Source organism: Echinops telfairi, unplaced genomic scaffold (genome assembly GCF_000313985.2).
Source record: "Echinops telfairi isolate 266 unplaced genomic scaffold, ASM31398v2 ScPeMD7_443;HRSCAF=831, whole genome shotgun sequence".
Classification (NCBI taxonomy): Eukaryota; Metazoa; Chordata; class Mammalia; order Afrosoricida; family Tenrecidae; genus Echinops; species Echinops telfairi.
The window spans coordinates 6,019,225-6,032,519 of NW_022104341.1; the positions used below are offsets into that span (position 1 = coordinate 6,019,225).

At 55.0% G+C, this 13,295-nt stretch overlaps 1 protein-coding gene across 2 annotated transcripts in view; it reads right to left on the bottom strand.

The window, feature by feature from the left end:
- SLC6A17 (solute carrier family 6 member 17) overlaps nt 1–11,554 on the bottom strand; it is a 71,106-nt gene extending 59,552 nt beyond the window's left edge. Inside the window, exon 1 of one of the 2 annotated variants that reach the window (XM_004699205.4) lies at nt 11,264–11,554. The gene's annotated coding sequence lies outside the window, so the exon portion shown is untranslated. Of the gene's footprint in view, nt 1–10,414; nt 10,486–11,263 lie in introns of those variants that run through there. The other variant, XM_045292019.1, reaches the window with a different exon arrangement.
- Nucleotides 11,555–13,295: the final 1,741 nt, after the last annotated feature.

Consider the following 13,295-nt stretch of genomic DNA (forward strand, 5'->3'; position numbering starts at 1 on the left):
GGGGCCTCCTACAAGCCCGTCTCCCCTTCCTGATGCCTTTGCCGAGCATTCTCTGCAGCTGATAGTTTGTTTGCTTGGTCAAGACGGAAGGGAAGCAGGAACGGGGGCAGATGGTCCAGAGGGGGAGGAATTGGCACCGGAGAATGTGAGCGGGGCCAGTGCAGATAGAACAGTTTGGTTGCATTTCACCATTTCATGCGAGGGGAGAGAAGATGCAGCTTAGGCGTATGTAAGCCGGAGCAGCCAGGCGGCTACCCCATGAATTGGGGGTGGGAGTGGGGGCTCACTCTTTTACTAGAACTTAGATGCTGAGGGACCCGCTGGGGGACCACCTAAATATCTCTCTGCTTTCATAGTGACCCTACAGGGCAGGGTAGAAATGTCCCTGTGAGACTGTAACTCGACAGGAGTAGAAAGTCCAGTCTTTATCCCTCGGAGCGGCTGGTGGTTTTGAACCGCTGACCTTGCAGGTAGCAGCCGACACGTAACTGCTACACTATGGGTTGGGCTTCTCATCTAAGATAAAAGTGTGGTGATGATGACAGTGGCAACAACAGCATATATACCAGTGGTTCTCAACCTGTGGGTCGAGACACCTTTGGGGGTCGAACGACCCTTTCACAGGGGTCACTCCATTCATAGAAGTAGCAAGATTACAGTTATGAAGTGTAACAAAAATAGTGTTATGGTTGGGGGTCACCACCACATGAGGAACTATATGAAAGGGTCGTGGCACTAGGAAGGTTGAGACCCACTGATACAGACGATGCCTCCTGAGCACCAGCCACTGTGCCAATGTCGCCTTACATCAACCAGTTTCTCTAACCCCCCAAGTAAGGGCACGAGGCGGGCACCACACGTCCCAGTTCACAAGTGAAGGGGCAGACAGCGGCTCTAGGGGATAAGACCTCGCTGGATTTCAGATCCTCTGATGCTGGCATGTTCTTGAGCCCACCAGAGAGTGCCAACACAAGGTTTTCAGCCAACCAGATCACTTAACCAACGGACACTTTGGGATGTCATAGGTTGTCACCGCGTCCTAACATGAAGGTTAGGACAGTCTGCAAACCATGCATCCCGGAACCAGTGGAATAAGGTAACTGGCCCGTGGCCGCCCAGCCGGAGAGCAGAGGTCCCTCATCTGGCCAGTGTGGTCAGACCCTGAGCCCCAGACTCAACCCAGGATTACGGCTTAAAGGTCATGGGTGTTGGGGTCAGAGGCATCTGCATGTGAATCTGCTCGCCCACTGGCTAGCTGTGTCTTTGGCAAAGTGCACAGCATCTTGGTTTTTGGTTTCTGGCTCGGAGGCCTGGGATGAGTGTGGCTACCTGGCAGGGTTTTCTCGGGGATAAACTGAACGCACACCAGTGGTGTGCTCAACTCCGGCCAGGTCCAGGAGGGGCACTCCCTCCAAGCACATGGGGGCACGGGCTCATGCTGCATTGCTCACCACCACCACCCCTCAATGCCCTGCAGCCCATGGGGAGCAAGCTGTGCACCAGAGGACCCAGTGGCCAGTGTAGGGACAAGAGTCTGTACTTCCACAACTCTCCACTTGCCTTTGTCAGTGCTGACAGGGGGACAGACACCAGGACTCCCATAAACTAGAGCTACTGTTGACACAAGGCTCCTCTCGGCTGCTCCCTCTCTCCTTCTGCTGCCTTCAGTGCTTACTTATGGGCGCTAGCCAGCAGAGAACAGAAAGAGCAAAGCCCCTGCCCTGAGAGAGGTACAGCCTAGGACCCAGAGGCCCTGAGCTAAACAGTCAACTACTAAGCAAAGGGTCGGTGGTTTGAATCCACCTAGGGGCAGCCTGGAGGAAATGCCTGGCAAGTTATTCTAAAAGGTCACACACACACACACACACACACACACACACGCACTGCCAACAGACTCAGACGGCACCCTAAAGGACAGGCTAGAACTGCCTGTGGGTTTCTGAGACTACAACTGTTTATAGGGATGGAAAATCTCATCTTTCTCCTGCAGATGGGCTGGTGGTTTCAAAATGCTGACCTTCTGATTGGCAGCCCAGTGCGGCACCCGGCTCTACTGGAACACTCATGGGGCCTTCCCATGAGCTGGAATTGGCAATGTGCTTTTGTTTCTGTTTTCCACAGAGAGATAACGAAAAACGAGACAAACATATTGTCTGTGGTATATATGTAACATCTAGATCTATATGTAATATCTATCACTCTCACTCCCGTTGTTGATTCGAGTCCAACCCACAGGACAGAGTAGAACCAGCCCTGTGGGTTGCCGAGACTGTAACCCTTTATGGGAGTCAAAAGCCTTATCTTTCTCCTTCAGAGCTGCTGCTGGTTGTGAACTGCTGACCTTGCAGTCAGCAGCCCTATGAGTAGCCACTGTGCCACCAGGGATACTCTGCAACATCTGTAGTATATATAAATACATCAAATAAATCTATAACCTAAACATTATTGATAGCTAGACAAGAAGCTGGTAGGGGATGGGAGTAGGCTGCTACCATGCTGCACTATGTGGGAGGTTTGGGGAGGAACATCTGATGGGGTGGCCTGCATAGAGGGTGAGGAGGAGCCAGGTGGATCTCCCAGGAAAGTTCTCAGGACAGAAGGACCTGGAAGTACAAAGGGAAGGAGGGGAGGGCCAGGTGCACAGGGTGTCCTGAGCGAGGGAAGCGTGAGACGCTGAGACAGGCAGGCAGAGCAGGCAGGCTCGCAGATGGTGGGGAGACGTTTGAGTTTTATTCCAAAGCCAGTGGGAAGCTGCTGGGAGTCTTCAAGCAGGAGATGCCGTGCGTGCGAGCGTGGGCTGCTTGTTTTAAATGGCATCGCTGGCTGCCTGCAGACAGCGGGCGGGAAAGCAGGGAGGCCAGGTGAGAGATGACCGTGACTTGGACTAGGTTTCAAAGGCAGAGAGAGAGGAAGAGAGGGCCCTGGGGTGCTGACGGCACTCAAGTTCCCAGACAAGGATTGTGACTTTTCCAATTTGGAAAAAAAATATATTTTTTAGGAGTTCAGATGTGAAAATACAAAGTCCAGACACAGGGGGCAAGGGCCTCACTCCCTCCTTTCCTCATTTGTGGGGGGCCCACAGTGATGACTTAAAGCACTATTTTCTCTTGTCTCTGAGAGCGAGCGGCTCGCAGAGGGAACCAAAGGTGGCCAATTACCTGCATTAGCCCACTGGAATGCTGGAGAGCCCTTGAAGGAAGGGTGATCAGAAACCCTTAATTACAGCCTGGGCATGATGTCTCTTTCCGGAGAACGGAGAGCCTGCCCTCAGTGTCGCTCTGTGTGGAGGGGCAGGCCGAAACACGCTCCAGCCGAACCAAGTCTCAGTCAAGTGGAGGTCAGAGGAGCAGGAGCTGACCTACTCGGGGCTGCTGAACAGCAAGGTCAGCATTTCAAAACCACCAGGAGCTCTGCAGAGAGAGAGATGGGGCGTCTACTCCCATAGCGATCTCCAGGCTTGGAAAGCGCAGGGGCAGGTCTACCCTGTCTGATAGGGTTGCTATGAGTCGGCGTTGACTCGATGGTGGTGTTTGGTTTCATGGTATGCTGAAAGGCCCTGGTGGATTTCGAGTAACACAGTGGGCTGCTAAGGTCTGCGGTTGAACTGACCAGCCACGCTGCAGGAGAAAAATGAGGCTTTCTACTCCTGTTAAAAGAATCCGAGTGAGTTGAATTAGAGTTCTGTGCTGGGCATCTATAGATAAGGAAGTGTGTGGAAAATTCTCTTCTCTTTTCATTCTATTTTCTCCATGACCTTTTGATTATTAATTATCTTCACAACGACGTGAGATGAAGGGCATCTCCCCCTAAACACAGGAGGAAAAGGCAGGCTAAGAGGAAACCACTATCACACCCGAGATTGTCCGGCCGTGAAGGCCAAGCCCCGCCACTGGCACGGACTCTTTTCTGACTCACAGGCCGGTGGAGAACAGACTAGAATTGTCCTTTAGGGCTTACAAGACTGTAAATATGTAGCCCCTCAGGGCTTGCAAGACTGTAAATATGTAGCAGTCTTGAGCAAAAAGCCTCATCTTTCCCCCTAGCGACTGACTGGTGGGGTTGAACTGCTGCCCTTGTGGTTAGCAGTCAGCATAACTCCTAACCCACAGCACCATCGCGGTTCCTTATGAAGGGAAAGAAAACGTGCTCACCACCCTCACATCCCTTCTGATGCATAGAGACCCTCTGGGGCAGGGTGGGACTCTCCTTGTGGGTTCTCAAGACTGGAACTCTTCACGGGAGTGGAAAGTCTCATCTTTCTCCCAAGGAGCAGCCGGTGGTTTTGAACTGTTGACCTTGTGGTTAACCAGGGCTCCCTCTTACAGGGGAAGAGAAGGGTTCAAATAAAGGGCTCTGGTGGTGTCGTGGGTTATGAATTGCGCTGCTAACTCCAATGTCTCACAGGGAGAAAGATGGGGCCGTCTGCTCCCGCAGGGAGGCCGTTTTGGAAACCCAGGGGGCCGGTTCCCCTCTGTCCTGCAGGGTCACTGTGAGTTGGCATGAACTCTGTGGCAGTGAGCTTTGGGTTTGGGGGGATTCGAACAGATCTACCCGGCTGTGAAGCTTCCACTCTCCTCTCTCCGTGGTCCTGGTGCTCGCCAGCTTCTCCATGCTGTGACAAACAGCCCCGCAGGATGGCAGGACACACCTGGGCAAGTGGAGGAGGCACTTGCCCCACAGGCTGCTCCAAAGGGCGAGAGCACGCTGAGTTCTGAGGTGCAGGCACCTCTCTGGCAGCGGCCCTGGCTGGGAAGTCCAGCCATGTTCCCTCTGCAGGCCCATGGTGGAGGAACCCTTTCTCCATTTCTCCCTGACACCACGAGCTTTCTCATCGCCCACACGGTGTTAAGAACTGGTCCCCACCTCCGGTTTCCTTCCAGCCTTTGAAAGGAGTCCCCAGGTCACCATTAGACAGATGGTTTCAGTAGTGGGCCAGCACCGCGGACAGCGCCCACCGGGCCATTCAGGGAGCCAGGAACAGTTCAGCTCCTGGTAGACCCCCAGGACTAGCAGGTCCACATCCACACTGGGTACGCAGCTGGTGGCATCTACTGGATCATACCCACCCCCACCACCACCCAGGTGATGTCACATCTCTGGCACAGGTGGATTTACCAATAGTGCTCCTGCCCTGTGGGCAGCTGGTGTGTGATTTAAAACCACAGGGGCCCCAACAGTCTTCTAACTAAAGAGAAAATGCACCTGGCCAGATCTGGGGGCATGAGAACAAATGAATGCTATTTTCAAGTGGAAGAATTGGTGGTAAGCCGTGGTGCACGGAATCCAGCAGAACGTCTAATGAAAGAGTCATTAGAAGTGATAGCCTCAAGCAAGAGACAGCTTGTGATCTTCAGATGAACTGCAAGAGGGGGGGGGGGGGTGCCTCAGCCTGATGAGATGACCTAGGGCCTGCAGCTGGGTGCCTGGATCCTCTGGCCCATGCCCACCCTACAAGGGACCAGAAGAGCAGGCAGGGCTTAATGTCTCAGCTCCCACACTGGGGGCTCAGGCTGCCTATCACTCACCTGAGCCAGAATTATTCTCTAATGAAACGCCTCTCACCGTCTCACGTGAGAAAAATCCATTATAATAATCCATACTGCATCTGTGCGTCTGTTCTCACAGGTGTGCTTCTAATTCATGTGGGGCAACGATCTAATTATATGTATGTATTTTTAAATAGCAGGACCATAGGTGCACGACATTTTCATTTTATATATATTTTTTAATAGGAGCAGGGAGGAGGAGGAAGAGAATTACCAAGTGGCTACAGCTCCATAAAATGGTTGCTTACGAGGCAAGGGTTTCTGGGAAGTCCACTCTGTCTGGCTGGTGGTGGGGGTGTGAATGCTCGCATTCCAATTACCCACTGTCACTTCCAGGAGGTTCCCACTGAGAGCTTGGGTGGGGGGTGGAGATGGCAGGCGAGCTGGGACAGCTGGGGCCTGTTCCTTCTGAGATGGCGACTTCTCAGAGAGAGCTGAGCCGGGCGGGGAGCAGGAGGAATCAGATGCTAGCTTTCCCAGAACGGACAAGAGCACACACGTGGCAGAGCCCCTGGGGCGAGGAGATTGGACCCTCCACGGGGCAGGCCCAGGCCCAGGCAGAGGTGGCTGTAAATAACCTTGGAGAGTGAACGGGGTCTCTCTGGGGTCTGGGGCCTCATCAGCTATGGCAGCCATTCCCTGGCACACAGTGTCCACAGAGAAACCTGACACACCAGAGCTTCCCTCGGGGACTGGCTGTCCTTGGTTCTGCAGATGCGGAAATGCTCAGACCCACATCCAACCTGCCTCGAAATTTTCCTCAGGGCCGCAGGCACCAACCCCACCCCCCCACCCCACCTCCACTTAGACCAACTTTAAGGAAATGAGGGTGGGGACAGCACCGGTCAGGAGGGGAAAGGGTAGGGGCAAGGCAATAATGTCCCAAGATGTCACTGTGGGTCTTTTTCTACATTCCAGTCCACCGAGAACCACACCCCACACTCCCAAACGCTGCACTTTGGGGGCTGCTTGTTCTCTACCAGTGGACCCACGGAAGAGGCGCCCAGATTGCTGCTTCAGAGCCAGGATGACGACCATGTCTCAGGCACCTCGGACATGTTATCAAGAGGGAGCATTCCCTGGACAAGGGCATCGAGTTTGGTCAAGGACGGCATCAGTGAAAAAGAGGACAACCCTCCATGAGATGGGCTGCCGGGCCGGCTACAACAAGGGGCGGGCCCACAGCAGGATTGTTGTGCAGCTGCTGTGGCTCAGAAAGAACTGGGAGGCACCTAACAGCACTACCAAGACCAAAGAGGCTCATGTCTCCCTTTGCCAAAGTGTTCGCTTAAACAACTGGGCCCACGGATCCAGGACCCTCCTTTGGGCAGGTGCCGGGGTTGCCAGCAAACATTTAGGAACCTGTTATGGAGGCTTATCATATAGTATCAAAAGGCATGGATTTTGGAATCTGGTCGGTCTGAGTTCGAATTCTCAGATTGCCATTCCCTCCTTGTGTGAACTTGAGCCAACTGTTTAAGGTCCCTGAGCCTCGATTCCCACATCTGTGAAGCTGCAGATAGCAGTACTTGTCTCCTGGGGCTGAGGGGCAGATTCAGTGAGATGGGCCCTAAACAAGGCACTTGGCACCTGCAGAAGCCGAGACAACAACGGGAGATGATCACTGCTTGCCAAACAGTGCGAGCTGCTGGCATCCAGCGCTGCACCTATCCCACCCAAACACATCCCCGTAGGGAATTCAGGTGGACCCGTGTGGCTGTACTTCTGAGCTCGGGCAGCCTGGGAGGCTGGTGTACAAGAACGCCTTGGGGACTTTATCCTATCCTGCTGCTCCAGATGTCTGGTGCTGAGCGCTCTTGCAAACCGAGCCTGGAAGCAGGTGATAACTCAGAGCAGATTCTAAGAGGAAAAAACCACATCTATCTTCCTTTCAACTATTCTCCAGCTTATCTTAGCAGCTCTCAAGGGATTAATGGCGGACTGCCCTGCTGCGGAAGCCAGGACCAGAGAGACGAGAGGGCGCACAGGCCAGGAGAGCCTGGTTCACAGGAATCCTTTTCTCTTTCCATCATCCTGAGAATTCAACCCCAGATCCAATGGGCACTGGTTTCAGGGGGCACTCACACCTTACACACACACATGCACACACACTCAAAGACTGACTGGCATCGCCTGGGTCAGGACAGCCTCTTCCTTAATTTCTTTCTATTTATTTTAATTTTTAACATATCCGCTTTATTCCGCATTGCCCCAAACTGGAACCGCCCCAAATGTCCTTCGGTTGGTGAAAGGATTTAGAAAAAAAAGAAAGATGTGATACAGCCATACACTAGAACAGGGCCCAGCAGTAAAAAGTAACAAGCATTGGACAAGAGGGGTTAATCTCCGATGTGTTATGCTAAGCCACAGCAAACACTCACAAGGTTTCAAATTACCTGGTTCCGTTTATAGAACCTCGTGGAAGAGCAAGACTACGGAGATGGGGAGAATTATGGATCTGTGGTAGGGAGGGGTTTGGTTGCCAAGGGGAAGCAGGAGAGGAGGGCATGTTTTGGGTGATGGAACTATTCTGTATGTTGATCAAAGACAGCAGTGGTTACACGATAGTAGTCATTCGTCTATATTTATAGAGGGTTAAAAAAAAAGTAAATTAACTGCATCCAAATTCACAAGTTCCTTGGAAATTAATGTTTCTTTTATCAATAGAAAGGCAGCAGTATAGAAAGAAGGCAATGATAGGACAATTCTGCATCCCGGTGCTGACCTTGGCCATTCTGTTTGGGATGTCTTCACGAGGCAAGGACAGCATTGGAGGGTTCTGATGAAAGCGTCCAGGGCAAGAAGGGGGAAGTGCATCTTGAGAGCCTGTCAGTGCCAACCAAAGGTGACATCACATGGTGACATCGACCTCATCTGAGTTCATGGGTGGGGGGTGGGGGTGGGCAGGGTAATCAGCTCCAGAATTCGCCCAAAGCGGATTCCTTGGAGACCAAGACCTGACGGTTCCCGGCTCTGCATTCTCTCCAGAGTTCAAGCATTCATTGTGACATCCACACCCAGCCTGCAGACACGCTCGCACCTGTGGGGGGTATTAAGGAAGTAGCAGGCTGCACTTGAGGAACAAGTTCAACATGGATGGTCACAGGAACAACTCAGGGGACACAAGATGTGATCAGGATCGTTCCCAACCTCAGTTTCTTCTCGGCCTTTGCCCCTGGCCCCACTGGGTCCCAAGAGTGGCCTCTTTCTTACTGCATGGGGATCCCCTTCTTCCCTTCACTCTTGAGGCGCACACGTTATAGCTCAGCAGTAAGTCTGGACACACTATGGAAGCAAGGGGCAAGGGCCAACTGAGGAGTCTTGAGGAAAGGCAGGAGACAAAAGCCTCCCTCCCTTTCCTCGCCAGGAAAGGCCAGCCTCCTCTCTCTGGCAGCTTCCCGTTCCACTTGATCGAAGGGCAGGGATCCCTGAAGGCCACACAGCAGATGCAGCAGGTTGGGGCCAAACCTTGAGCAAGAAGTCAAGGCCTTTACTTGAGGCTTGCCCTGAAGCCTTTGCAGGCAGCCCTGGGCACCCAGTAGCCCCAGCGCAGTCCTGTCCACCTGTCCACCCTGCCCTCCTGGTCTATACCAGCTCTCACCACTCAGACCTCCCCACACAGGGTCTCAAGCAGGAGACTGGATGGGGAGAATTAGGTCAGCAGAAAGCAGATTCCTTCACCATCGATGGGGAAGTCCTGCCACAACTCTTCTCACGCTCAGGAGCAGGGGCGGGGGAGAAAGAGCGCTTCTAGTCAAGGCCCATGGGGAAAAAGGCAGGGAACTAACACTGATTGAACAACTGCTGTGTGCCCAGCCCTTGGCTCACAACAAGCTTGCAGAGAAAGTACTGAAGGGCTCCCTGTTTCACAGGGGATGAAACGGAGGCTCTGGAGGTGACGTGATTTGCCCAAGGTCACCCCACTGGCACCTGGCAGAACACTGAACCCAATTCTTCTGATCACCATCACAGGGACACCAGCCTTCTTTCCTTCCAGCTCAGGCTCACCACGGTCACCTTCCCAATGGGGGGGGGGGGCAGGACCGCTGAGGACTTGCTCACCCCTGGTCAGTGACCCCTAAGACTTGCGGTTCAGGGCATCCCCACTCAGAGTCCTGCTAAATAGCTCCATTCAACTCAATAGACGGCAGACATATGGCTCAGGCATGTGACTCAGGCCAAAGCAGACTCACTTCAGTTAGAGCTGGTGGGCATGATTTGCCTCCCGCCTTGAGTCACCTCCGGGCTGAGCGGAGGGATTTGCTGACATCCAAACACCTACTTAGCCACAGCTGCTCCAGCAGAGAGCAGTCAGCAGAGAGGAGACAGATCCTCTGCAAGTGGACCACTGACAAGGACACCAGGTGTGACCTCAAAGCCCTTTCTGCCCAGGTGAGAGGGACACCTCACTGGGCCACAGGATAATGTAAGCACGATGTAATCACTAATCTCTATACACACTGCCCCCACCCCTGCCCGCCCAGCAGGCATCAGCCCTCACGCCCTGCACAGCCCAACAGAGAGGTCCTACCCACAGTTGTGGTCAAATCTATTTTGAAGCCATTTGGGGATTTCTACTTCCTGGAAGTCCTTGTTAACAAGATCAGTGAGCGCAAAAGACCCTACCCTTCCTGCACAACTCCCCACCCTCACCCCACCCCCATTCACCACTCCCCACTCCCCCCCACCTCCCCACCACCACCACCACATGAACCCATCTGCCTCATGTTCACAGTGTAATCACCTCAAGGATAATTCTGGTTAGACATTTCCTTATCCACAGGGTTCATTAAAATATTTGACGGAGATGCAAAGAGGAAAGGGATCCCAAGGTTACAAACAGCCACCATCATATCAAAATGACCCACCTGACAGCGACTGGGTCACGGACACTTCGTGGCCTCAGGATTCCTGAACACTTGGAGCCTGCCTGGCCTGCTAGTGCTTTAAACGGAAACAGCAGCTTTCTTCCAAGACGGCCGCGCCCCTGGGGGAGCGGTACTCTCCGGAGTACTGCAAGAGCTCGCATCAGCGCACTGGCGCGCACAGGTATAAATGTGGCAGAGAAGCCTCCCTCTCAGGACGGCGCCCCTCCATCCCGCACCCCTGCGCACGGCCCCCACCTCCGCCAGGCGCGCTTCCCTCGAGGAAGGAAGGGTTCCTGCTAGTTCGGAATCAAGCACGGACCAGCCCCAGGAAGAATAATTAAATATTCATCCCGGGTGTGAGCGCACGGCTTCTTCAGTCAATGTTACGGTCAAGGTCATGGGCCTGAGACCGGATGGCTGGGACCTGGGTCTCCAACCTCCCGGAAGCCTGCCCGTGCTATCTGCGCCCAGGGCGCGCAGAGGGACTGGCCGGGCCTCCTGCCCGTCCTCCGTAGGCGCTCGCCTCTGCAGCCCTGCCCGACTACCTCCGGAGTTCCCGGGCCCTTCCGAGTCGCGCAACCCAGAGCCCGGGGCCCACACCGCGCGCGCCGCGCTGGACACCTCTACTGCGCCGGAGGAGCGCGGGGCCCAGACCCAGGACTCCGTCGCCAAGCAACAGGGGCTGGAGCGGCGGGAGAAGCCCCGGGCCGGCGCCCGGGCAGAACGATGAAGGGGTAGCGCTGTCACGCACCACGGAGGCTGGGCCTCCGGGGCTGGGGCGGGACCGGCCAAGGCAAAGTTGCGATGGCTGGTCCGCTACCGCTGAGCAGGGCGCGGCCGGCGACTCACCTGTCCCTCGTGGGCCGTCGCGCGGACTCAGCCCCTTGCACTCCTACAGAACAGCTGCGGCCCCCGACGGGTCGAGTGCGCACAGACCGTCCCTCGGGCCGCCTGAGTTCCGCAGCGACGGGCCCCGGCGGGGGCTTCGAGCGCCCCGCAGCTGCGCGCTGGCGCACGCGACTCCGCTCGCTCCTCGCTCCCTCCCGCGCCGCGGGTCCGGGCCCGGCTCCAGCCCGCCGTGCGCTCAGGCCTCGGGGGAGTAGCCTGGGAACCCAGGTCCCGCGGCGGAGGGAGCGCGCTAGGCTGCTGGGCTGCGAGCGACAGGGTCGAACGGAGCCCGCCCAGTGCTCTGGCCGCGCCGGCTCTGCGGAGCGGAACGGAGCTGGGCGGAGCGCGGCGCGCGCTGTTCCCTCGCTTTCCGAAAGGCCACCCTGGCGGCGGGGCGCCGTGACGCAGGCTTGACTCACGCGCGGGCCCGCGTCAATGCGAAGCTCCGGGGCTGCGAAGGAGGCTCTAATGGCCGACGCAGGCAGAGGGGGTGGGCAGGCAGAGGGAGCGAGTGAAGTAGGTGCCTCAGAGCGGTCTCGGGGTCTATGGACAGGGAATCCAGGCCCGGGAGCCCTTGCCCAGGGTCGCTGCCCTTGGAGGGGACTGGGCTCCAAAGGCCCACGCCTTCCTGAGCCCTGAACCTCATTTGCTTCCCCCTTATCAGGCCCGCCGCTTAGGGTCCTCCTTGGTGGACTCAATCCCGGCCAAACCAGTCGTTCCTCTTGCCCTAACCCTTTCCCCCTTCATGCTTTCATTCACTCCCCTATCTTCGCTCTGAGTGCCTCTTCCACTCCACCTTCCTCCCACCACCACCCTCCAAGGCCATTCTCTGCAGCTTAACTCTGAATACACCACTCATCTATTGATCTCTATCGATCTATTGATGTATGCCAGGAGATACGTGCTGCCAAGCTCTCTCCCCATGGAAAACTGGGCGACTACCTTACTTTACATGCAAACACTCACGGTTGTCTACTCGGGACTTTTAAACCGGGTCTCCTGTGCACATACACTGGCACCTCCCCTCCTGGCCTCCTTCCTCTTGATACATGGTTAGGGGCAGGCCCACCTGCTCTCCGAGTCCACTGGCTGCCAGGTGGAAACCTCAGTCAGTTACTCCCATGTCTCCTGTCTCTTTCTTGAATCTTCCCTTTCTGTAGACTCTTCTAAGATATTTTTTCAAGTATCTTTCACCTCCACTGACTCATTCTTTTCCACATTCTGCCTCAGTTTCCACACACACACACACACACACACACACACACACACACACTCCTTAACCCAATTCTGCTCCTCTGTGCTCATCAGCTGACTCTCACTAAGGCAGCAGGTGACCTCTATGTTTGTACCCGGACACCTGTGTCCCCACAAGGCACTGTCCAGGCCTCGTCTCACCTGGCCTCTCTGAAATTCTTGTCTGGGATGCCCTCTCCTTCCCTCTAACGCTCTGTTCTCTCTCTGTTGGGACTCCATACGCGGATTTTCCTCCTAGCTTTCTGCTCACTCCCCCTTTCCCGAAGGCCCCAACCTGTTCTCATTCAGTACCTTTTCTCCTAGGTGAACCCCAACGCTGATTAGTCCCGCACCTGCATCTCCACTCCAGATGGTCTTCCGAGCTCTGCACACTTAACCTCTTACTCCACTCGTCACCCTCGGAGTCACCTCCTACACACGTACCTGCAAGAAAGGAAATCCACATGGCCTGCCTCCACCTGCTCCCCCGCAAGTGCCTTACGGGCTCGGTGATCCTGCCAAACCTAAGGCAGATCCACTGCCATCGAGTCAAAGGGATCCTACAGGACAGGGTAGAACTATCCCTGTGGATTTTGGAGGCTGTAACTCTTCATGGGAGCAAAAACCTTCTCTTTCTCCCTCAGAGCAGCTGGTGGTTTTGAACTGCTGACTTTGCAGTTAGCAGCCAAAAGTAAAGCCCAGTAATCCTCTTCTCCTCACTCCTTCATGTAACTTATTTCTAAACCCTGGAGACTTCCCC